Raw genomic sequence first — 13,859 nt, forward strand, 5'->3', positions numbered from 1 at the left:
GGGTGGTGGAGAGTTGGGCAGTGGCCGGCCAGGCCCATGGGCATCCCCCCAAAAAGAGTTAGCATGCAGTACATTGTGAGGGCTGATGTGGAGGGCTGAGTGGGCAAGGCATTCAGCAGACTTGTGCTGATCACTGGCAGGACAATGGAGAGTCGCAGTCAGGAAAACTGCAGCACATGGCCACAGAACCCTTACCTGCATGCTGGGGAAAGCAGTGAGAGTCACACCTAGCGTTGGAGTTTGTGGGACTGGGGAGCAGTCCAAAGAGCCCTGCAGCCCAGCTTCCACCATAGTATTCTGCATTTGGATGGGACTTTTGGGCCCATAGAGGGCTCTGGGCCTTCAAAGTGCCACCGCCCTCCCTTCCTTTGCCCTCCCTTCCTTGCCATCTTTCCAACCTTACCCCAGGCCTGTTCTGGCAACCATACCAGCTTTTTGAAGGCAAGGTCTACTGCTGCCTATCAAGTCATCGCACACTTAGCCGCTTAAAATGACACATGTCTACTCTCTTCAGTTTCTGCAGCTTAGGAGCACAGGCATGGCTCAGGGGCTCATAGGGTTGCCATGTACTGGCTGAGCTGTGCTCTCCTTGGGGGGCTTTCCTTGGAGGGCTTACTGGGAAGGAACCTGCTTCCAGGCTCAGGCTATTGGCAGAGTCCTTTGCCTTTCGGGCATAGGACTGAGGGCCACTCTTCCCGCTGGCTGTTGTCTGGGGCTGCCCTCAGTGCCTAGAGGCTGCTCAAAGTTCTTGCCACATAGATTTCTCCAAAAAAGCTACTTACTCCACCAGGCCAGTAAGGGGGGATCTAGAGCAAGTCTGCCAATGAGACAGAGTCCTACATAACAAAATCATGGGAGTGACAGCCCATCACTTCTGCCATGTCCTACTGGTTACAGGCCTGCCATAGGTGCCATCCAGACCAAAGGGAAGGAAGTTACACAAAGGATAAACAGCAGCAATCAGGAGACGTGGTGGGGAAGGACCCCAAAACAGGAAGGCCTGGTCTCCACCCTGGACCATCAGCTCCTGAGAGTAACAGCAGGTTCTAACCATAGTCAGAGCCTTCTGTTGCCTCCTTCCCATCTTTCTTTGCTCTCCTCTGCCCAGAAGAGTGGCACACGGACAGACAGTCAAGTAGTGGAGCGCCTGTGCCTTGGAGCCCAACAGCCCTGGGCGCGATACTAGAGGCTTTCGTCCTCTGCTATGTGGCTTGGGCAAGGTAACCTCTCTGGGCCTTGGTTTTCCATCTGTAAAATGAGAATAAATATAGTGCTTCCCTCACTAGGGTTGTTAGCATACTTAGGCAAAATAAGTTTAAACTGTCTGACACATGATTGGTGTCAATAAAAGCGGCTATTTGCAACTGCCAAACTTGCAGCCCAGGAGGGGGCCTGAGATGGGTCTACTTGGTCTTGCTTCTCTCTTCTCGGCCTTGCTTCTCTGCTGAACTTCTGGCTGCTGGAAGGCAGGGTGGGAGCCACAGATCCTGAAAGCCCCATATCACCCCTGAAGGAGTAGGCAGTGAGGAAGGGTGGCCGGGATAGTCAGAAGGGACACCTCCCTTCCTCAAGGGCTAACACTGGCCTTACGCAGTGTGAGGACACTGACAACTACCTTTGATTTCTCTTAGCCTCAGTCTCCCCATCTCCCGTGTGGAGCTGTTATGCCTCTTTTATTGTCCAACATACTCCACTGTGACTTTAAATACAACATGACTAAGATTCAACTATCATCTTTCTTCCTAGAGCAGCTCCCCATCCCTTCCTTCTTTTTGTCATCCATCTTCAGCCAATATGAAAATCCCAGGAATGCCCTGGATACCTCCCCCTCTTCACATAAGCTGGGCTTCAGCTCCTTTGGCCTGGCCTGCCCCTAGACCTTGGGATGTATTCCTCCAATACAAGTCCAGGTCATATTTTTGCTCCCACAGCCACCCATTGTGATCTTTCTTCAGATTCCAGCCCACTGCCTGACCTCCACCCCCTTACTGACTTGCTCACACTCAAAACCTTTTGTATCTCCTGCTGACTGCAACTTACTTAGCTTGGCATTCAAGGCTCTTTGTCATGTGGCCCATCCCACTGCTCTAGCTGCACCCTCTTCTGTTTCCTATCCACAGCAGTCTCTGACCTCTATCATTCAGAGCCTTCTCCTCTCCCTGCACTGCTTGGGGAAGTTCTGGTAGCTAGAAGACCTGCTTGGTTCATTCAGATGGTAACTGCCCATTCCCACCTGGGGCCAGTGTCTGAGCCAGCCCCAAGAGAAGAGGTCTCAATTTAGGGTCAAGATGCCCAAAGGGCAAGCAAGGCCTGGCTCTCACAAGCTAGCCTGCCCCTTATTCCCTTCCACCTGCAACTTTGCTTCTTCACTTTGTCCTCTATCCCATATTGTTCCTCCTTGCCAGACCTCTACCATCACCCAGCATGGTGCATGTGTACCTGAGCCTGCTGAGGGCCACAGCTCCTTACCCTGTGACAGTCTGAGTATCAGTTTGGTGTTTGTGACCTCTCACCTCTTACCATCCTCTGTAAGATGACTGGGGAAGATGTCAGCCTGATAAAGGTGACTGAGGCACCCTGCTCCTCACCCTCCTGTATTTGTAATTTCACTCAGGAGAATGGCTGGACTGAGTCTTCTATTCTGACAAGTCATCAAGGCTGTGCCAGATAACTACAGAGCACCCCTTCAGAGTGATTTAACAGGGCAGCAGCTTACTTCACACACATGTGAATGCAGATCTGTGCTCATGGCCAGCACATCATCTGAATGTGCATGTGTTCATGGGCACATGAATGCACACCCTTGGCTGGGTTTGGTTATTGCTTCTGAATCCTGCTGGAGAATCCCATGATTGGGTCTCTGTTCAAATGAAGGATTACCTCATGTGCCCTTGGCATCCAATGGCCTCAGATCCTAGAACACAGATGTGGACAGGCCAATTTACCTTCTCTGTGGTGCTGTGGGTAGGGGGCAGCCTCCCCTAAAAACTAATGATAACACGACTCATACTCGATAGTGATTTGTAACATCTCAAATGATTTCACACTGGTCATCTCACTTAATCAATAAACCCTTGTAATTCCAAAGTTTTACTGATGGTTTACAGATGAAGAAACTGAGGCACAGGGCGTTGAGTGTCTAGGCATCCTGGGTCCGGTCAGACAGCGACTCAGACTCACGTCTGTCTGAGACTTGCTCCCTGGGCGGCAGTGACCCTCGCAGGGGCCCTGGCAGTGCAGTCGTCACACCTCTCCTGGTCCAAGCTCACTGCTGGCTGCCTCCCAGGGGAGGCTTGGCGGAAGCCCCTCCTGGTCCAAGCTCTTGGCTTGGTGGGAATTAGGGCTCCTTCTCCTGGTCTGTATGCCCATACTGACATCTGTGCTTAAGTCACCTCCCTTGGCCCTGTCCATCAGAATGGGAGTGACCATGTATCCAAAACAGGGCCCTCCAGACTGTGCTGATAAAACAAGAGGAGTCAATGCATCAGCAACAGACATGGTCAGGGACTGTTCTGGGCACAGCGGGCAGTGGTCCCCTTAACCAGAGCCCACTGCCACTCAGTATACGGTGCCCAGCTATGCGAATGGGTGCCAGGTGTGGACCCAGTACTTCTCCCTCCTGCCAACTCCCAGAATCGGATCTTTGCTCCTGCATGAAGGCTGCATAAAGCACAAATCAACATACTTGGTTTGTGCTGTAAGCAAATCCAGAACAGCTCCTCTGTCCTCCACATCATGAACTCTGGGAGCACTGGAGTTCTCACTCACTGTTGCTAAGACAGCTCCCTATATCCTCTGCCTTGGAGACAGGGGTGCAGAATCGGCAATGCGTATCACGCTGGCACAGGTTGAGGCTGCACTAGGATACCGTCCTGATTTGGATCCCATGTATGGTTACGGAAAAATGCTCGTGAGCCTTTCCTGCCCAGCTTGCTGCAATACTTAGTGTTCTGTGAGAGGTGTGGAGAAGCTCAGGACACGTGGTGGGGCCCGGTGGGGCCTGAGTGGGGGTGAAGGGAATAGGAGTGGAGGGCTCAGCAGATTCCAATACAAGACGAACAGTAGGGGCTACTGGGACAAGACAAGCAAATCATCAGTTGCTAGTGGAACAGCGGAGCCAAGAGCCATGCAGGTACGACACTCCATTTTTGCCAGCCTAGCAGCAGCAGTGGGGGTGGCTTGCTCCCTGCTGAGGCTGAGGTTAGAGAACAGTCCAGAACCCAGAAAGACCATGGTACCCTAGCATCCTGGGCTATGGGAGCTGGGAGGGCACAGCCCTCATCTCATTGGCCCTCAATTACAGAGGAGGCCCAGGGAGGAGACATTAGCCTAATGCTGGGCTCAGTGAGTGCCAAGCACTGGTTGCAATGAGGGTCCATATTATGGAGCAGGGTGCAGGTAATGGTGACTTATCTGACACCCATTAGACCCCTGAAGACCAGCAGGCAGGGCATGTGACCAGGGCCTGGGGACTGGAACCCAGCAGCCCAGGTAACCTGGGGGTTGATGGTGAGGGCAGACTGGGATAGCCATGTGGAGACTGTGGGTGATGCTGGCATTAAGACACCTTCCAGGGAGGGTGTAAGCAGCCAATGCTAGTCTATCCCCATAGTACCATCTTTCCCACCCTCATGTTGTCCAGGCTGCTCTCTGCCTCAGTTTCCCTTGGAGCTGATGTCTCTGCAGTTCTGGGTGAGCATGTTGACTAGGTGAGGCCATACTGAGCTCTATTCCCTCAGCCTGGGCTTTCTTCTTCAAAGCCTTCCGCACCCATGCTCTTCCCCAGGCCTAAGCACTCAGTGTCCATGCAGTGAAGGTCCAGCCCTGTAACCTTCTATGCGTTGGTTTTCATGTTTTTCTCCAGCTCCTAGGCCATGGGTTCCCCTGGGGGCACCAGGTCTTACTCAAGTACCTCTGGATGCCACCACGGGGTCCAAGCCCTGGCACAAAGCAGAAGCTGCACTAATACCCCTGTGACTCAGTTTGCTCATCTGTAATTCTTACTGGGCTATTTTTGGGATCAAACGAGGGAATCCATGGAAAACATCTAGCACAGAGCTTGCATACAATTAGCACTAAAAATGCTAGATAATGTAAGGTAAAATAGTAATTATAACCATCACCACCACCGCCTTGTTTTAAGATTCAGCTGAATCCAAGAGACTGAAAAAGAAGGGGAAGAGAGAGGTCAGCACTGACCAGCCTCTGGGGCAACTTTTCTAGCAGATTCCTCCCTCCAAGAATGAGGCTGTGCTGAGACTGGACTCCACAATAAACAGGCTCATTGCAATGCAGCAGTGTGATCAACAGAGGTGCATGTGTGCAGTAGCCTGGAGAAGGCAGACTTGCCACACATGGGTAGGCCATGCCCCAGAAACCTGGCGCTCTGGCCTGGGGTCCTCTAGCTCTGCACTGACCTCCAAGCACTTCATAGTTTACAGAGCTCTTTCACATACAGTTGCCCATGGCTGCCTCTCTACACAGCTCCCTTGGGAAGGCACTGCTTTCCTTGCTTGCCTTTTACTGATTTGGAAGCTGAGTCCAGAACTGAAAGGCTATGCTCTGGGTAGATGGCCGGGGCCTGCCCTGATGTAGGGACACCTCCTGGTGCTGCCCCTCAACATCAGTGCCATGTTTCTGCCCAATCACCTAAGACACAAACTCAGGGAAAGACTGGGGATGTTGGAAGGTCAGGTGTCCCCTCTGCTCTTCTCCTGCCTCTGGAACTCTCAGAGCATGGAGACTCTTGCAGCCTTGGTGCTGACAGTTGGCCATCAGCAGGTGTTGAGGGCTATGGACCCCTGGTCCCCCTCATTCCCTGGAAGCAGTCCAGGTGCCTGGAATGCTTCATCTTCCACCTTGGAGGCTGCCCAACTTCCTCAGTTACTTCTGCCTTATCCCTTAGATCCTAACTCAGAGCTAACCCTATTGCCTGGATGAGGAATAGTTAAAGGAAAGTGATGAAGGTAGGTGGGTATGGGGAGCCCAGCTTCAGAAGGCCTGGGAGTCCAGAGTGGGCCATGTGCGCTCCCCCCGTAAGCAGGCAGGTGTGAATGTGATGAATGGAAGATCCCTAAATCTCAGTTCCCCAGATGGTAGATTATGCTGACACTATCTATATGTTTTACAGGCTGTGTATTATACAGCTAGCAGCAGGGTGGCTATGGATCATAAAGATGGAGCCTTAACAGTGCAAAGGCATGTGCTAAGGTAGGCTTGCCACATACATAGGAGCTCTCTGGGGTCACCAAGGGCTCCGGCTCCCAGGGAAGAGCTCTAGGAGTACAGGGCAGATATCTCTCTCAGGGTCCTGAGAAGGTGGCATGCAGGGAGGGGTTTGAGACAGGATGTTGGCATCCCTTCACCAGCAGGTACCTCTGCCTAGAATGTTTTTTTCTCCTCACTGTTCCTCAATGTGCTGAGCTCCTGCTTGACCTTCAAGGACTGGGCCAGGTGCACTTCCCCTGGGGAATGCCACACAGCAGTGGGCACTGAGGATGCTCAGTCATCACTGGGCAGTGAAGGGAGCAACCAGAGATCCACAAAGACACCATTCTCTTCAAATAAAATGGGGTTCCTTCTTCTCTGTGCTTCTATGCTGCCTGACATGTAGGTTAACTCAGAGCATAGAGGTCTCTGCTGGACGCTTATACTGAGACACCCCTGAATGAGAAAGGTCAAGTTGGGAGAATCACCATCACCGAGCACTTTTTGCTCCATGGCCTGGCATCAAAGAACCTGCCAAATGGATGACTGGATAAATAAAATGCAGTAGACATCTACAATGGAATATTATTCAGCCTGAGAAAGGAAGATAATCCTGACCCATGCTTCAATATAGATGAATCTTGAGGACATTATGCTAAGTGAAAGATGCCAGGCACAGAAGGACAAATACTATATGATACCACTGAGTAGTCGAACTCAGAAAAAGAAGGTAGAACAGTGGTTACCTGGAGCTGAGGGAAGGAGAAGTGGAGAGCTATTGTTTAATGAATATAGTTTCCAATTTGCAAGATGGAAAAATTCTGAAGATTGACGGTTGCATGACAATATGAATGTACTTAATAACACTGAACACTGAGAAATGGTTAAGATGGCAGATTTTATGGTGTGTGTGTGTGTGTGTGTGTGTGTGTGTGTTTCCTTCATCCAGAAGGTCTGGTTAGATCTGTCAACAATGACACATCCCTTAGGGCCTGCACACTAGGCAGGGTGAGGGAATGCGGGGCAGAGGCTTTCGTGGCAGCAGGACTGGAATGGGCACCTGTGTGTGTAGTCCCAAGAGGGGGTGCTGGGTACACCTTTCTGCCGGCTGTCACTGGGGAGAGCTGCTGTGTGGAAACACACACAGGGAACCCCCCAAGAAGTTCCAGATGTGCTGCTAGGAGTGAGCAAGATGTGGTGGAAGAATGTGTGCATATATACACGGACACACATGAATGCACACACATGCTCACACATGCATCCTCATATGTGCACACACACGGCAGCCTGCTCTGTCACCCAGTCATGGGGCTTGGAAAGGGACAGAGACAGAGCAGTGGGGACATTTGTTTCCAGAGAGAGAGATTTATGAGTGGGAGAAGTAGTTAGTATCGACAAGTGATGAGTTAGGCTGGTAATACTTCAGCTTAAGTTCAGAAACTCTGGTGGAAAAAGAAAATAACATGCCCAGAGGCTGTACATCAACCTAAGCAGTCTGGTGGCATGGACAACTCAGGAATGAGGCTCCTGGAGCCTGGTATGAGTGCCAGCCAGTCACGCCTTTGGGACAAGGGGTTGTCTTTTCTGATCTGTGCTCCATGCACTAAGAGGGCAGAGAAGAGAGCACAGGGTACTGAGTAGGGGAAAGAAATATACACCCAGGATGGCCAAAAGGAGAGGCACCTCCCTGAAGTCCATCATGTGGCCTATTTGCCCTGGATGCATTATTCCATTAACTGTGTCTCCCAGGGGACAGGGTGCTAACATCTCTAGGAGTCTGCACTTACCTACCTCCAAGGGCATCAGGATGCTGGTGATGGGGGAGGTGGGCTGAGGAGGATGCCTAGATCTCCTTAATCTTCAGAAGACATTCCCGAGGACACCCTCAATCAGCCATTGGGGACCCAGAGGGCTTTAGGTCTGGGCTGAGACAACCTCACTCTCAAGCTATCGAGGGCCCCTGGTGGCTTACTCAGCCTGATGATTTCCAGGCTAACCTTATTCCTTTGGTCAGAGTGTGCATGGACACACAATACCCGGCTAATGATTCACTGATTTAATTAAAGTTTTGTATGTATTTTTAATGTGCTGGCCTGTGGTCTGGAAGATCTGACCTTCCCTGGGGTCTGTCAGAGATAGCTTGGTTGGTCCTCCTGGATCATTTGTCAAAGGAGGAGAGAGAAGACTTGTCCCAGCCTGTGTGAAAGGGACCCTGGGGTCTCAAGTGTTGCTTCCTACCCCCAGCCTGAGTGAGGGCAAGAAGCAGCCTGTTCCTGCTGCCCTGATGTGCATCTCTGCCTTCACAAGAGGACAGGCAGCGGACAGAGAGGGAGAAGCAGGGAGCTGGGAGCCTTACGTAATGGTCTAGGATAAGGCACTACAGTGCTGTGTGACCTGAGATAAGCCTGGAACCTCTCTGGGCATCAGTTTCCTTATCTATAAAAAGAAAGAAGGAACCCAGAATCACAGAATCCAAATTCCGGGTAAAGCCCTACAGGCCAGATAGTTTTTAATGTTCATCTGATACTTTGTGGGTATGGATGGCAAATTCTTGCTTCTCAGACCCATTTCCTTTACCAAGGTAAGTGGCATAATTCAGGTGGGGCAATGTTCATATGGCTCACACTCTTCCCGTTTTAGATGAGAAAGATGAGGCTCCATGAGATTCTGTTACACAGTGAGCCGCTGATGCAGCTGTGACTAGTCCCTGGGTCAGCCAGGTGATTGCCACATCCTGTCAGGTCAAGGGCCCTTCTCCCTCCTGGTGGCTTCCCTCTGCAGAGCTCAGTACAGTGGCCTCCTAGCTTTCTTTCCCTCAGGACCAGGATGAGCCCAGTCAAGAGCCCCTCAAGCCTCCTGCTCCATCCCCACTCAGCAAGATGCTGAAAGCAGCTGGGAACTCATTTGCTCCTTTTATTTTGAACTTCTAGGGGCTTAGGAAATGCTTTTTGGTGAGCGTGGTTCCAATAAAAAGAGAATTTCAGGTGCATCCTCTTCCAAAAATGTTAGCTCTTGTTTATCTGGAAGTGTCACGGACAAAGGATATATTCCTCATCTCATTGGATCTCACCCGGGGCGTGGTGCAGGGGCTATTTATCAGGCCACATTCCCATCACAGGTGAGGAGACTGAGGCTCAAGAAGCAAGGTCACATGCTGATGACTGACAGACCCAGCATCTGGCATCATGCCAGGCATAAAGTACTCTGTTCAGTGTTTATTAAGTGAATTATTAAATAAATGAATAATAAAAATTGCTAGGCAAAGCACTTACTATTGCATGTTCTGGGTGATTACCATGATTAACAGTAATGACTTGTTCTGTCCTCATAAACATTCTAATATTATCCGCATTTTAGAAATGAGAAATCTGAGACACAGAGAGGTTAAGTAACATCCCAAGGCTACACAGTTATTAAGTAGCAGAGCCATATTTGAATTTAGCTAGTCAGGCTCCAGAGCCCATGTTCTTAGCCACCTTACTAAGACACCTATGTCAAGTCTAGAATGGCACTTTCAGTAGAACTTTGTGATGCTGGGAATGTTCTGTATCTGTACTGTCCAGTATGGTAGCCAATAGCCACATGTGGCTACTGAGCTCTTGAAATGTGGCTGCTGTGAATGAGGAACTGCCCACCATGGGAGTGAAAGCAGCCCACCCTACATCCAGTGTTGGGCTATGCAGGTTTTTGAATGATGGTCAAATGAATAGTCCAGAATTTTGAGCCTAAAAAGAGATGCATGGCATGAGGCCAGGTTGCCCACCTGCCTCATAAGGAAGGAAGCAAGATAGAGAGAAGTGAAGGAGGGAGAAGGCAGGAGGCCAGTCACACACAGCCAGTCAGGGAGGACTGGCAGAATCAGGTCCCCAACCTCAGGTACTATAGTTCCACTCCTAATACCCAATATGGCTTTCTTGTCTCTGCTCCCTCCATGCTTCTTCCCTTCATAAAGAGATAATAAGAGCTCACATTTCCCACATACAAGAAGAAAGAAGCCTTGCCCATGGCTCTAATACTTAGCTGTGAGACCCGCAGCCCTGTGGGCAAGGTTTATCCTTAAATCCAGTCAACTCTTGGTGATCCAGACTGAGACCCTCCACTTTTGGGCTTATCGGTGGCAAAGCCCTAATCCCTGCCAGGCACTTGGCTGGGAGGCTGCCTGCCCTGCTGTCAGCTGGTGCGCACAGGGAGCACAGACTCATTTTAATATTGGCTGGAGCTGAACCTCATTAGAAAAGTAAATTTGCTGTAGCTGCAAAAAAAAAAAAAAAAGCAACCCACATAACCCTTCCAAAAGCTAAATAAAACCCCCTGATTTTGTATTATTTGATGCCTTATGTTCTCAGCACTGGCCCAGAGCCTGGAACACAGTAGGTGCTCAGTCAACGTGTGTGGAAGTGAACGGAATTTTGAGTGATCGCTGTCCACTTTGCCATCTTTCAGCACTGATAATAGGAGGTCCCTGAGCTGGAGTTCTTGTAAGTTGCACAAATTGTTTTAGGCAAGCATTGGCTGACAAAGTGGAACAATTACACTGACCACTAATGAGACATCGAAACATTGTTGATGCTATTGTTCCAAGGAGACAACTAGAATGTCATTGCAACAGAGGCATGCCCCAGGTGGGCCAGGGAAGGCCCAGAGTCTGGAGGTGTGGCAAGGCAGATGGGGTGGAATGGCATGGGAGATGGAGAGACTGCAGCCATTCCAATGTGATTGGTTTCAGCATTGGCCAGAGTTCCTACTCCAGATTCTAGAGCCATCCAGATCCTGGAAGAATGTGGCGGAGGTTATATAAAATAAGTACAGAAATTAATATCCACCTAGCACGTCACTTAAAAATAACCTGGTGAGATGAGACTTCCTCAATTTACAGGTCTTTAGGAAACCAGGGCTTAGAGGGCTCAGTGTTTCCCAAAGTCCACTCAACTAGTCATGGAGGGAACAGAGCTGTCCCCCACCCCCACCCCCAGGCCTGGCTGAGAGGCTGTGCACTGTACTACTTCCATTCCCCCCAAGTACCCTGCTCTTCAGCAGGGTCTCCAAAGGTCTTGTCTGCCAGCCTGGGGGGTCATGAAAGAGGTTTTTCTTTTTCCTTCTGCCCAGAGCCAGTTTCCCCACAGCCTACACCCTTCTCCACTGCACTGCATCCCAGGACCAGGAGGGGTGGTGGGACAGGGGCCAGAAGATGGGAGAAACCCTCAGCACTGAGGAATGGGCTTCCAGAAGACTCCTGATCCAACAGCCAGTCCCCTTTCTGCCTTTGGGCCTCCCTCTGAACCATCCCTGGCATTCATCAGAGCCACGGAAAAGAGCGCTCCTCAGGAGATCATCCGTCTGGTCCCCCGAGGAGCCCTCTGCCCAGGCAGATGAGTGCTGATACCTTGGAGCTTGGGAGGGCACTGGACTAACCCTGACTGCACTGCTGGGCAAGCCAGACCTCTGACTCTGGGCCCCCCGCCCTGTTGTTCTGTGAGCATGCTTCTGTGTCTTTGTTGTCTCAGGCTGGCTGCTCTGCCTGCCTCAGACTCTGATTCCTTCTCTTCCTGGGCCCTGCCTTTGCTTCTCAGCAGACAGAAGCTCTCAGGCATTTCTATTCATCTTTTCTAGCCAAACTGAACAAACCTACTCCACTATCCTTAAGCCTGACTTCCAGTCAGCTCACTCTCCTGCCTTTCTCACACACTTGCAAAGCTCCTGCCCTGTCTCCTCACCCTATGCTTCACAACAAGAAGTAAAGCTGACTTGTTTCCCTCATCCCTCAAAAACTACTGTGGGGAAATCCAGGTCTATCCAGAGGCCTGAGGCAGCGGACTGGCCTAGCCCCACAGGCATCTTTCTCTGGAGCTCCTGGTCTCTGCTGCAGGCTCCAATCGTGTCATTAGAGCTGTCCCACCTCGGTGATTTACCTGCCCCGTGCTTCAGGTAGACTAGTTAGTGCCTGCTCATCCAGAAACCTATGTGCACGTATTCAATCCAGCACATGTGAGCTTCCAACACGCCTAAAAATAGAGTAATTTCCAAGCACCTAGGATCAGGTAGAGAAATGGGCACAGTAAGCCACTTGGCTCCTGTGCTGAATGGGGCACACATTCATTAACGCTCCCTCTTCCATTTATCCTGGCAAGCCATCTTGTTCCCACCAAAAGGGGCAGAGGGAGATGGCATATAACTCCAGAACCTTTGGGGGTGCTGGGGATGGACTCGGCAGAGCAGGCAGTCTCTTTGAGGGTCTTACGGGAAGGGTCTTCATTCCATATGAAGAAAGGGGGCCTTGTTGTTTGGTCCAGTGAGGGGAATAATGGTCACCAGTTAAGCAGGCTCTGGGAGCAAATGTCTCAATCTCTGTGGTGGCAACTGGCAGAGACAGGGAGACATGAGGCACAGAAGACAAATCTTAGAAAACTCTATAGTGTCAGACCTGTGAAGCCACTTACCCCCATAACCCCCAATAACTTAAGAAGCTATGCACCTCACATTTTCACACAAACACATAATAACTTCACAGTGCTATGCACTAGGACACACACCTGATCCTTTTACAGGCCATGCCACAGAACCCAACCAGGTACCAACGGGTCCTCCATCCAGACTGGTACCCATGCAAGTAAGGCTGCCCCACCATTATGGGGCTAGCAGCTGTCAGCAGATGTCCCTTTCGGAGTCCTGCGAATTGGAAATCCCTGGAATCCCTTAGCTCCAGCTTCTACTAGGGTTCATCTAAATAGTGCATGGCTGACACTAGGCCTGGCTGGGTGGAGGCAGGGGAAGGGGAGGCTAGGCAGGACTGTTTGTTTATATATTCACACGTGTGGGGGAGAAGGGGGTGTCTCTTGACCCTAGCTGGTTGGTACAGGCTGTCACCTCCTTTCCCTGGCACTGTTGGATCTTGTGTCTTCCTCCTTTCTTCTTTCCTGCCTCACCTCTCAGCCTCCTTTTCAGAAGTTGCATTCTCTGACTTCGGAGGGATCAGGACCTCAGGCCTAAGCCCAGGTGCAGAGGGGTGGGTAGTGAACTTAGTCATGCCTCCATCCTCGCGGCTAAACTGAGGGCCCCAAGGACCCTTTGTCACCCTTGCCACCTCACAACCTCTCAATCTCCCCAGCAGAGTTGCAGAGACTAGGTCCCCTGAAGAGAGTTAACTTGCCACTGCCTGCAGCCTCAGAGCGACTGGGGATGGCTTTGGGGAACAGGGGTGCGGCAGGCGTGCTGGCCCCTGACTCCTCCGGGCCACCAGGAACCACCTGCTGAGGTGGAAAGGTACCCAAAAGCTAAAAGCCTGGGCCAGTTATAAGAAGCTGCTTAGAACCAACTCTCGCCTTAAGGCCGACCGGAGGAGGGCAGGCATCGCCCGGGTTTTGTTTCGCAGCCCCCTCGGCAGCAGTGCCTCCCAGCCCCAGCCCGGTTCCCGGCCGCTTTCCAGCTGCCCCCGCTGCGCGCGCGCGCGCGCACACACACACACACACACACACACACACACTACCCAGACACACACTTGCACCCGGGAGGACATGGCGTGGATACTGATGGGGGCGCATAAAGGGGCTCTGTGCGCGGCGGCGGCTCTCGGGGGGCGCGGGGGCACTGACCTGCGTCGGCGAGTCCGGATCGTCCCCGGCGCTGTCCATGGCGGGCGGCGGCCCCTAAGCGCC

At 51.5% G+C, this 13,859-nt stretch overlaps 1 protein-coding gene across 2 annotated transcripts in view; it reads right to left on the reverse strand.

Annotated features, from left to right (window-relative positions):
* The window catches only part of B3GAT1 (beta-1,3-glucuronyltransferase 1), a 29,630-nt gene extending 15,777 nt beyond the window's left edge, over positions 1-13,853 (reverse strand). The window contains exon 1 of one of the 2 annotated variants that reach the window (XM_077763709.1): positions 13,797-13,853. The gene's annotated coding sequence lies outside the window, so the exon portion shown is untranslated. The remainder of the gene's footprint in view (positions 1-13,796) is intronic. The other variant, XM_077763707.1, reaches the window with a different exon arrangement.
* Between the last annotated feature and the right edge of the window lie 6 nt (positions 13,854-13,859).

The sequence above is a fragment of the Crocuta crocuta genome, unplaced genomic scaffold, assembly GCF_008692635.1.
Source record: "Crocuta crocuta isolate KB4526 unplaced genomic scaffold, BGI_CrCroc_1.0 scaffold254, whole genome shotgun sequence".
Classification (NCBI taxonomy): domain Eukaryota; kingdom Metazoa; phylum Chordata; class Mammalia; order Carnivora; family Hyaenidae; genus Crocuta; species Crocuta crocuta.